The following is a 10,650-nucleotide window of genomic DNA, read 5'->3' as shown; positions in this document are numbered from 1 at the left end:
AAACAAAGAGAAAGAAGAAAATATTTTTAAAAGTAAGACATAAATAAATATGAGAGATATTAGAAGAGCAATTAAACAAATTAAAAAAAAACCCATAAAAATTTAGAAGGAGTAAAATCTTTTTGTATATGACATGATCTTGAACATAGAAAATCCTTGCAAATCCAATAACTATTAGAACTAATAAGTTCAGAAAGCTGTCGGTATATGAGTATGCAAAAACCAATCATATTTCTATACACTATCAATAAATAATCTAAAAATAAAATTAAGAAATCAATCCCTTTTACAATAGCATAAACATAAAATGTTTACAAATAAATTAAGCAAAAAAGAAAAAAATTTTCACACTGGAAACAGTGAAATATTACTGAAGATATTAAATACTACTTAAATATAATAAAAGATATTAAATGTTCATTATTCAGAAGATAATATTCTTAAGATGGCAATAGTCCTGAAATTCAACTATAGATTTGAGACAATGCCTATCAAATTTTATATGATTTATTTTTTTAGAATTGACAATATGATTCTGAATTTTATGTCAAAATCCAAAGGACAAAGAATAGTGGAACATTCCTGAGAACAGAGAACAATTTTGGGGGACTCACATCTACCGATTTTAAAATTTACTCTAAAAATACAGTACTATAAAGAACAAGTGACAATAAAGAAGATAATTTTTACTTCACCATAATGAAAAACATTTTGCTTTAAATTAGAAAATAAAGAAAATGAAACACAGCCTAGTTAATGGTAGAAAACATTTGCAAATAATATATATGACAAAGAACTTGTAGCCAAAATAAATAAATTTTACAACTCAGCCATAACAATACAAATAACCCAAAAGAAGTGGGCAAACATATAGACATTTTTCCAAAGAAGATAAAAGAATGGCAAGTAAGTACATACAAATATAATTAAACATCATTAGCGAATAGAGTAATGTAAACCGTCACCACAATGAGATATTGCTTCACACCCAAATAGGAAGTCTGTCATAAAAAACACACATAGTGATAAGTATTGAAAATCATATGGAGAATTTAGAACTTCATTCATTGTTGATGGAAATGGGAAATGGTGCAGTCACTTATATGTACAAGATTAATGAAAACATGCATCCATGAAAAAACGTATTCACAAATATTCATAGCAGCATTATTTATAATAGTCTAAAATTTGAAACAACCCAAAGTTTATCACTGGTAAATGGATAAATAAGGTGTATCCACACAATGGAATGTTACTCAGCAGTAAACATAAATAAAATAGTGACCTATGCTACAGCATGGATAAAAATTGAAAATATTATTCTAAGTGAAAGAAACAAGTCACAAAAAGCCATATATTGCATAATTCCATTTATACAAAACATCCAGAATCAACAAATCTATAGAGACAGTTATTGTCTGTGGTTAGGTGGTAGAGAGGGGAGGATTGGGGACACATTGGGAATGACTGCTAATAGGTACAGAGTTTCTTTTTTGGAGTAACACAAATGTTCTAAATTGAATGTAATGATGCTTGTACATCTTTGTGAATGTACAAAAAATGAAACTATACATTTAAAATGAGTGAGTTTTATGTTATGCAAATTATATTTCATTAAAACTATTTAAAAACTGATATACCACTTCACTCTAATTAATATTATTAAAATGATAAATGTCTGACAAGATCAAGTGTTAGGATATGAAGCAATTGGAGCTCTGATATATTTTGTTGGAATCCTAAAATTCTACAGAAACTTTTGCACACTGTTTAGTATTTTCACATGAGTTAAACACTCAACTACCATAGAAAATGGGTGATTACAGTTTCTATAAATTCAACCAAGAGAAACAAAAATATATATTCATACAAGAGTGGTAAGCTAATGTTTATAGCAACTTTATTTATTACCTGTAGATTTAGAATAAACACAAATGTCTATCAAAAAGTCAATATATAAGCTAATGTATTATGCAAAAATTACTGTGACAAATTATTGTGCTATAACAAAATGTCACAAAGTTAGGGTGCTTTGGTAAGTGGCGTTGTCGGGGTCACATGTTTGCACTAACCAAAGCCTGGCACCATTGGCATCACAAAGTGAACACAACACAGCAGCAATACACCACCTGCTCTGCTCTGGCTACCTCAACCTCCTTACCAGTGCTGGTCAAGTCTGAAAGTCATGCTATTGAGGAAATTCCTGATCTTCCTTTGCTGGTTGAAGATGAAATGGAAGGTTACAAGAAGACCAAGTAGGCTGTGTTACTTCTTCAAGAATTTAAGGCCTGGAATGATAGGGAAAAGGTCTATGCCTCTTAGCAAAAGAGAGCTGGTGATGGCAAAATAAAAAACCATCTTTGAATACAATGCAGGGGGCATTGTGTCACCTATTATGAGGACAACAGTATTAGCAAAGACTTCAGAAATACCCCTCGGATTACTCTGCTTAGTATAAGCAGACTAAACATTTCGAAACGCTCCTGGTGGATAGATGGGCTATTTCTGCACTTGACTTGAAAGTGCTTTTCACAAGTTAGGTAATCTATTGGTATGGCACTTGCTGGAAAGCTGCCTCCCTCAAGAGTAACTACAACCTTCTCAAGCATGAGATGCTCAGTATAGACCTTAGCAAAATCTTGAAAACCTCAGAGATCCAAAGAGCCCGTTCTCGGCTTTGAAAGCCAGCACTGTTTCAGTGCTGCATCTCTCTGACTTTTCTTTCATAGTCACATACTTCTGTACATTTTTGGAGTTTTACAATAAGTATTTCAAGTTTAATAAATAAGTAAAATAGATTTTTTAATCCAAAATATCCATTTCAAAGAAAATATTTTCTTATGATTAGAATCTGAGATGCATGCATTTATATATGTATTCATTTTATAATGTTGCATAGAGAAATTAGAAACAGCCAACTATCCAAATACAGGAGTAAAATTAGATTGTTTGGATATAACCATGCATTGCTATCAGTTATTGAAATGTTTTTATGCTAATAGCAGTTCATAACACAGGAAAATGTAATATAAATTAAAATAGCAGCATATTTATTGATATAATTTTTAAACACATATATTTCTAAACCAGAAAAAGATACAAAATTGACAGCCATATTTCTTCAACTATTAATGACATTTATTGTTTATGTCTTTCTATATTTTATAAATCAAATAAAAATGTGTTTTGCCTTTATGCAAAAAAACAAAAAGTATATGCTTGGTACACAACAGATATTAAATAAATCATGATTCAATGAAAATAAAATTAAGCAAAATGTTTAAAGTAGTGTATAATAATATGACCGGCTCTGTTTAGGCTTGCAATAATGAATAGAGTTAAGTTGCTTCATATCTGTGCATTAAATTACACTATGTAAAACTGTCAGTTTTATAGGTACAAAATAGTCAAGTATTAGACATTTCCTATTTCTGCCTAATACATTGAAAATAATATTTTAATAGATAAGTTATGGAGATAAATATGCATATGGAACACTTAACACAAGAAAGTATCCATTTGTCTCAAAGCAGTCATAGTTAAATTTTCATGTAAGAAGAATTAAAATGACTTTACTAGAGATATTTCCCTTGTTGATCAATTTTTTTCAATTTTTAGCGTAGACTCAGATTTCATTTTTCTATAGCAACAATATAGGAGGTGATAATATCTGCAGTGCAGCTCACAAAATCCTATTTAACCACAATGTAACTGAAATATAGTAGTAATTTTTCCACATAAAATCGTGTTCATAATAATGTTGCTATGGAGAGTTGAATGTAGTTTATTTCTAATGGAAACATTAGGAAACATGGCTCCCATGGGACTAGAGCCCATCTTCTCTTTGTTCATTTCAGAATAGATAAAACTGCTTTAAACGGTGTGTGGCCCCACAAGAGCATCTTTTGCTTTAAGTATTCATGTCATGGGTGTGGCAATGCATATCATTACAGCTTTCAGCCTGTGGCCTGAGGAGATGAGAAGTAGGCCAGGCATCTGACATCCTGGGCTGTGTCCTGTTTCAGCCCCAAATTTGCTTAGTGCCTTTAGTCAGACCACTAAGGTGTTGTGTGATCAAATGTCCATGTCTGAGAAAAATATATTGCCTAACAATGTATTCATTGTGGTTGTTAGTAAATATGATACAGTTAATTAAATATTATTTACATTATGTAAGTTTTTCTGTGGTTTTATAATAAAGACTCAGATTAGGCAACTGATTTAACTATGTGACTCTAAAGTGCAATTGCATACTATAAGTAAAAGCAACAAAAAAATGCTCCCTACATATGATTTTTTGTTGTTGGGTTCTGTGTGTGCTTGCTTATTTTGTGTGATTATTTAGAAGAGGGTATTGAGGACAAAGAAGGGCAGAATAACCGTGGGGAAGTACATGGAAACATAAATACACCCTACAGTGAAGGAGAATATACCATCTTATAAATAAGGAATAGATAGTTCTCTAGCGGCATATCAGAATACTGATTGTGATTGTCAGTAACTATGCAATGTAGTAGATAATTAAATTAACACTGGACATGAACTTTTTAAACTTCAGAAATTATATTTATTATATATATGTTATACATACATGGTATGTAATATATATTTACTGATTTAGTGTATCTATTTGCTTTATTTTTATAGTAAAGCAAAATAAAATAAAGTTTAACTGTAGTGACAGAACATGCTCAGTAGTATAAAAACTATACAAATTATTTAGCCATAAATTAGTCACACATTCATTAATGTAGCACTTGTACCACTGGCAAAAAAAATTCTAGTATTTAATTTTTAAGTTTTCTTTTCTCTTTATAGTGTAGTCATGAGCCAAATATGACAAAGAGAAGGAAAACTCTGACTCCAAAAAACCTCCGCTGCCTTGCAGCATACCTCTTCAGGGGAAAGGCTAAGGGAGTAAACCCCGACAGAAAATCCGGAGCCGGAGTCCCTGAGGCGGTTTGACGTTGTAGTCAACACCGGCAACTCTTGCGGCGCACCTGAAGCCAAGCTGTATTGACTCCATCTTTCCCTTGGACCCTTCAGCTGCGAAGAGAGGGGGGGTCTGCTGCATGGGCAACAGCAGACCCTCCATATCACCCTGCCCAGGCTCTGTAGCTTCAGCTTCACTGGAGAGGACACTCCAGCGTCATCGCAAGATGTCGATTCAACATGGGAGGAGACAGATACCGTGTCACTCCCGAGTCGGACTGCACAGTCATTCTTGGCAGTGCAGATAGACTCTTAAGAAGCTACACCATCGTCTCTCAAGACAGACGGCTGCTGACAACGATATATATATACACACACACACATTTAATTTTTTCATCCATTTCTTTTCTAACTGCCTTATGTGGCACTTGTTTCTATTTAGATGGTTATTTTTGTTATCAAAAGACAGCATAGTATATTGGTTAAGAGTCTCTCTTTAACACTAGATTCCTTGGGTTAAATGCCAGCCCTGCCATTCCTACCTGTGGGACTTTGAGAAAGATGCTTTGTATCTCAGAGGACTGGGTTCTTCATTTGTACTATTGGAAATGGAATAGAATTGCTGACAGGATTAAATGAGTTTTGTACTTTGTACAGTTCTTGGAACATTTTGTTATTTTAATAAATGTCAACTATTATTATTATTTTTCATCTTCTGCTAAGTGCTCTCTGAATATTATCCCCAAGTTTGTTTCCACTGGTTTTGGGTGGGCATAATAATAATGTTAACAAAATAGCAGAAAGCAATGTTTATTGAATACTTATAATGTGTCATGCATTTTACTAAAGGCTTTAAACAAAATGTCCATTGATAGTCACAATAGCTTTGCAAAGTGGTTTGATTAAAAAAGAAAATCTTGTAAAGATAACATTGCTAAGAAAAAGGTGCTAAAATTTTATTAAATCTGTGCATAATACTTATTCCAGCAGATGTCTAAGTAATGTCTATTGGGTTCCCACTCTCATGTATTCTACATTTTAAGTGAGCCTCACCACACTCTGGATAATTCATTTATACTTTCCTTACCCTGTGACTGGACTATAAGATCCTATAATGCACTTTATATTTCACTGTATAGTATTTAAGCTATAAGTAATTTATGTAAGCAACTTCATGGCTCCAGATTTTGTCCAACTGCACTCTCCTTAAAACTTTCTGACATGTGGCAAGGAGAAGATTTTTAACTATATGATAGAATGGAAAATTAACAGAAAATTCAAAATAATTTAATTACTACAATTTAAGGGTGTAATATCAAATTAAAACTATGTGAGTGCATTGTTTAAGGGAGAGAACATTTTATACAAAGTTAAGGTTGAAACTTGGTTATAGTAAAGGATTATTCAGCCTACATAAGATGTGTATGTAGATGTTTGTAGTTTGTGTGAAGGTGAACTTATATAGGCACAAGCATTTTATTTCAGTGATGTTGGGCATAACATGTATTGTCTAGTTCATAGAGTTTACTTCTTTCTCCATTTGCCACGAACATATATGCAGCTTGACTAATTGCCACCTCTGTATTAGCTTGTTGATATTTTTGAGACTTTGAGTTCTAACCCACACATTTCATAAAGCATAATTACTTTCTTATCCATTTCTCTCCCCCTCCAATTCCAAGTAGGATGTGAACTATTTCAGACATTCAGTATTTTTAACCTCCAAGGTTTCTGACCTCAATATTTTTAGATATAAATAGGAAATCTGAAACACATAAATAAGACAGAGAATCTGAAAAGCCATCTCATTTTCTACTTGAATCAGCACCTTCAAGGAATTCGATGGCATGTGTCTTAATCAGGGATGTGAACATGTGTGTCTGTATGTGTAACAAAATGTGAGCATGTGAGTATTGACAAGACATTATTGTAACAAATATCTGCCAATTAGATATAGACTTATTTGAATTGTTTTTGAGACTAAGATATTCCTAGCTATTCCCTATTTGCCTTCATGGTGATTTAAACAATGTGGATATTAAAATCATGAAAAAATGATAAAATAAATTAATATTTAATCAGAAGGGTATACACCAGGAGCCATCATTTGTGTTGTAACATAAAGCTTTTCATAAAATCCTTAAAAATAATTCTAGATAAAATATTCCTGAAGGGATTTTCTAAAGGGCATGGGTGATAGGAGGATGTGCCAATTTAGAACAGAGACCCTGTAGTGTCCATGAAGATAATGATCAATCAGCTAAGAGGAAAAATTCTTTAAATTTCACTACCCTGAATTCCATGGCACTCAGAATTTAGAATTTTGCCTTAATCACTCATCATGTTTTATTTTAACATAATGCAAATCACTAGTTGTGTGGCTTTCATTTTTTATTTATTTATTGGTCATTTATTTGAAAATACATATTTCCTGCTATATTCCAGACACTCAAGAGAGAGGTATAAAACATATAGACACAATCTGTGGTAGACACTGTCAGTGCCTGGTCCATGATGATCAGATATCATTACTAGGTGCACGGTGTGACTCCCACTTGCCACTCTGCATCTGTGCTGAAAAGCATTTGTGCCAGAACTGCAGAGAGTCCAGCACCCTCTCCAGGCAGGCAGAAAGTGGTGAGAAATTAACATCTCTTTGGATCAGTCTTTACCAATGACTCTTTTGATTTAGTATATAAATACCTCAGCTCCTTTCCCTTCTGGTAGGATAATCGGGATTAGGGTTCTGCTGGCCACTCTCTAATAGTATTGCCTTTATCAACTCTTATTCCTTCCCTGTACTGCATTTATTTTCTTCTCCTCTATCGCTGTAATCTGAATTTCCCAAATAAACTGCTTTCACTTGAATCCTAATCTTAGGTCAACTCTTTGGAGGACCAAATTATGACACAGTACCTGCTGTCATGTAATTTATCTCCAGTACAGTATATTTTATAATAAGTTCAGGTGTCACCTGCATCAGAAAGTAATCTGTATGCTTGGGAAAGCACAGTATTCTAGACATCCTGAACCAAAATCTCTACTGGAGGAGGTTAGTAATTTTGACTTTTTACCTGCTCTCTGGTTAATTTCTATGCTCCTTGAAGTTTGGGAGCCATTGGCTTAATGTACAGCTCTGTGTTTGCAAGTCTTTTGGCCTTAACTTGAAGAGATACTGAGTCATAATGATGTAATAGACTTTTTTTCAAAATATTTAATACTCAAAGTATTAAAATATGTACAATTAAAGTAAAAATGTAAAGGAAATATTCACTTTTACTATTATATTGAAAACATCAAAAATGCATTTGAAAGTCACCACTATTTTCAAATTTAAAATTCTTTGGATTATCATATGAGCATGAAGGTTTAGGCAAAAATTACATATATTAAGAGTAAAGCCATACACAACAAATATTATTGTTATATTTGTGTTTTGATTAGAGTATTTTATGTTTTGACTGGAATTATTATTTAGCATTTATGGATTTTTTTATTCACCCTTTAATCATTCAAAAATATATATTTAATAACACAGATACCATGGTTCAGAACTAAAAAAGCAAGACAGGGTTCTTACTGTCAAACATAAAATATTTCCATGAAATCTAGGACATTTCTATGGAAATATAAACTTGAAAGACATTTCAAAAATAAGTACTGATCCTAAATAGCACATGAAAAGAAAAGCTATTATTAATGACTAACATTTATGGTTTCATGTTCTAAAAAAAAAACAACAAAAAAACAAAAAAAAAAACCTTTTGTACACCTTTGTCCTTTCCCAGGAACTCTAGTTAGTTAGAGGGATATATTTACTTCCTGTTCACAAGAAAATATATACTGTGTAGAAAGATGTGAATTTTTCCACCTTGTATGTAGCTACAAAATTCTCCAAGTGGAAATATCTATTGTTGCATTTTGTTTTTTATCTTACACATAACAAAGGAACTTGGCTAATGCTATTGTTTTGAGTTATTTCAAAATAGATTATTCTAATTAATAAGATTTGAAAGCTTATTTATCTCTTAGGCTGGTTGGTCCTTGTCAATGTACAACTTATCAAGAGGTCAGGCCTAGATATATGTAAGACAAATGCTCTCTTAAAATACAGAAACCACATTTGCATTTTAGGTTTAGACCTAGCAGTGAAACTTACTGTTATACTTACATCTCATAATATCGGAATTTTGGAATTTCAGTTCTGAAAAAATTTAAGAGATTCGTTAGTATTTAAAAGCATTATCTGAAACAAAACGAAAAAGAGTAACAGTGTTTTGTAGGATATGGTTATACATTTAACAGCCCATTTAAATAGGCTCAAATACTCATTTGAAACACTGAAACGCTGTCATTATCTGTATACTAAATTGTGTTCACCAACCAGAGTCAAGCCTTCCATCACCATTTTTCTCCACAGTTACCCTCCTCTATTTCTTCCCATCCCCTTTCTCTCTGGTAATCACCATACTGTTGTCTCTGTTTATGACTTTTTTTTCCCCTTAATTCCTGTATCTTTTTCACTCAGTCCCCAACCCCCATCCCCTCTGGCAACTATCAATCTTTTCTGTGTATCTATGAGTCTGTTTCTATTTTGTTTGTTACTTTATTTTGTTCATCAGATTCCATATATAAATGAAATCATATGGTTCTTGTCTTTTTATCTTTGGCTTATATCACTCAGCATAATGCTCTCTAGGTCCATCCATGCTGTTCCATAAGATAAGACTCTCTTCTCTTTTTTTTTTTTGCAGCTGAGTAGTATTCCATTGTGTAAACATGCCACAGCTTTTTAATCTATTACCACAATAAATTCAATAATAAGTAAGTAAATAAATAAATAATTTTGTGCTATCAAATTAATGTTTCCAAAGGCTCACAAATAAACATTTAACAAATGTGATGATAGTCTGTTTTGTAAAGAAAAATTCTTACATATCTTCACAAGTCTTGACTGTCCAGTTTTAGCTTCATCTACTGATTAGTTTGATGAATCAATGCTACATAATAATATAAAATATATAATAAAACTATTATTTGACTTAAAAAAGAAATACTGTCATAACCACTTCTTTCTGTATAACCTTAATTTTTCTCTATTCTCAATTATGTATTCATGTGAGTTTTGCATTAGCAAGTCATTTCCCTGCCCCTCCTCAACCCCACCGTATCTTGACTGTATTTCCGTGTTCTAAAACTTGCATCTGACAGTTTGATAATTATTTCTCTTCCTGTTTTATTCTCTGATTTTTTTCTACTACCTCTGGTTTATATTGCCTTTTTTTCTGAAGTTAATATGCATGTTCCCAGAACTGTTCTCTTTCTTCTAATCACTTTATATAAGCAACACCATTTATCAATATTCAAAATGATGGTGAATTCTACTGGGTATAAAGAAAAGGACAATGTCAAAATAAATACCTGACACTGAAGTTGAAGATGAGGGGGAAAAAAACGTTGGCAGTTTTACCACTTTCAGCGTCACCAGAGTTCAGGTCACCCTGTTATAGACAAATTGTGGGAAATGATTTTATTAATTAAGTTTATTATTTCCCTCTTTTGTATGCAATATATATTATGCATGCTGTAGAAGATTGAGATTTAAGGGAGAAGGAATTGTTTGCACCGTTGAAATTTTACAGAGGTTAGATCTACACAGATATCAGAAGCTTATAGGTAAATTCTGAAAGAAAAGTAATCCACATTTTGACCAGGAAA

At 32.4% G+C, this 10,650-nt stretch overlaps 1 long non-coding RNA gene across 1 annotated transcript in view; it reads right to left on the bottom strand.

Annotated features, from left to right (window-relative positions):
- Positions 1-1,915: 1,915 nt before the first annotated feature.
- LOC150010150 (uncharacterized) overlaps positions 1,916-10,650 on the bottom strand; it is a 33,680-nt gene continuing 24,945 nt past the window's right edge. Inside the window, exons 2-4 of the long non-coding RNA XR_016511381.1 lie at positions 10,354-10,433; positions 9,104-9,136; positions 1,916-2,288 (exon numbers count right to left, since the gene is read on the bottom strand). This is a non-coding gene — a long non-coding RNA (uncharacterized LOC150010150). The remainder of the gene's footprint in view (positions 2,289-9,103; positions 9,137-10,353; positions 10,434-10,650) is intronic.

This window comes from Furipterus horrens, unplaced genomic scaffold (genome assembly GCF_987537825.1).
Source record: "Furipterus horrens unplaced genomic scaffold, mFurHor1.1.pri manual_scaffold_5, whole genome shotgun sequence".
In the NCBI taxonomy this organism is placed as follows: domain Eukaryota; kingdom Metazoa; phylum Chordata; class Mammalia; order Chiroptera; family Furipteridae; genus Furipterus; species Furipterus horrens.
The sequence above is the reverse complement of the archived record's forward strand: the minus strand, read 5'-3'. Positions and strand labels throughout refer to the sequence as shown.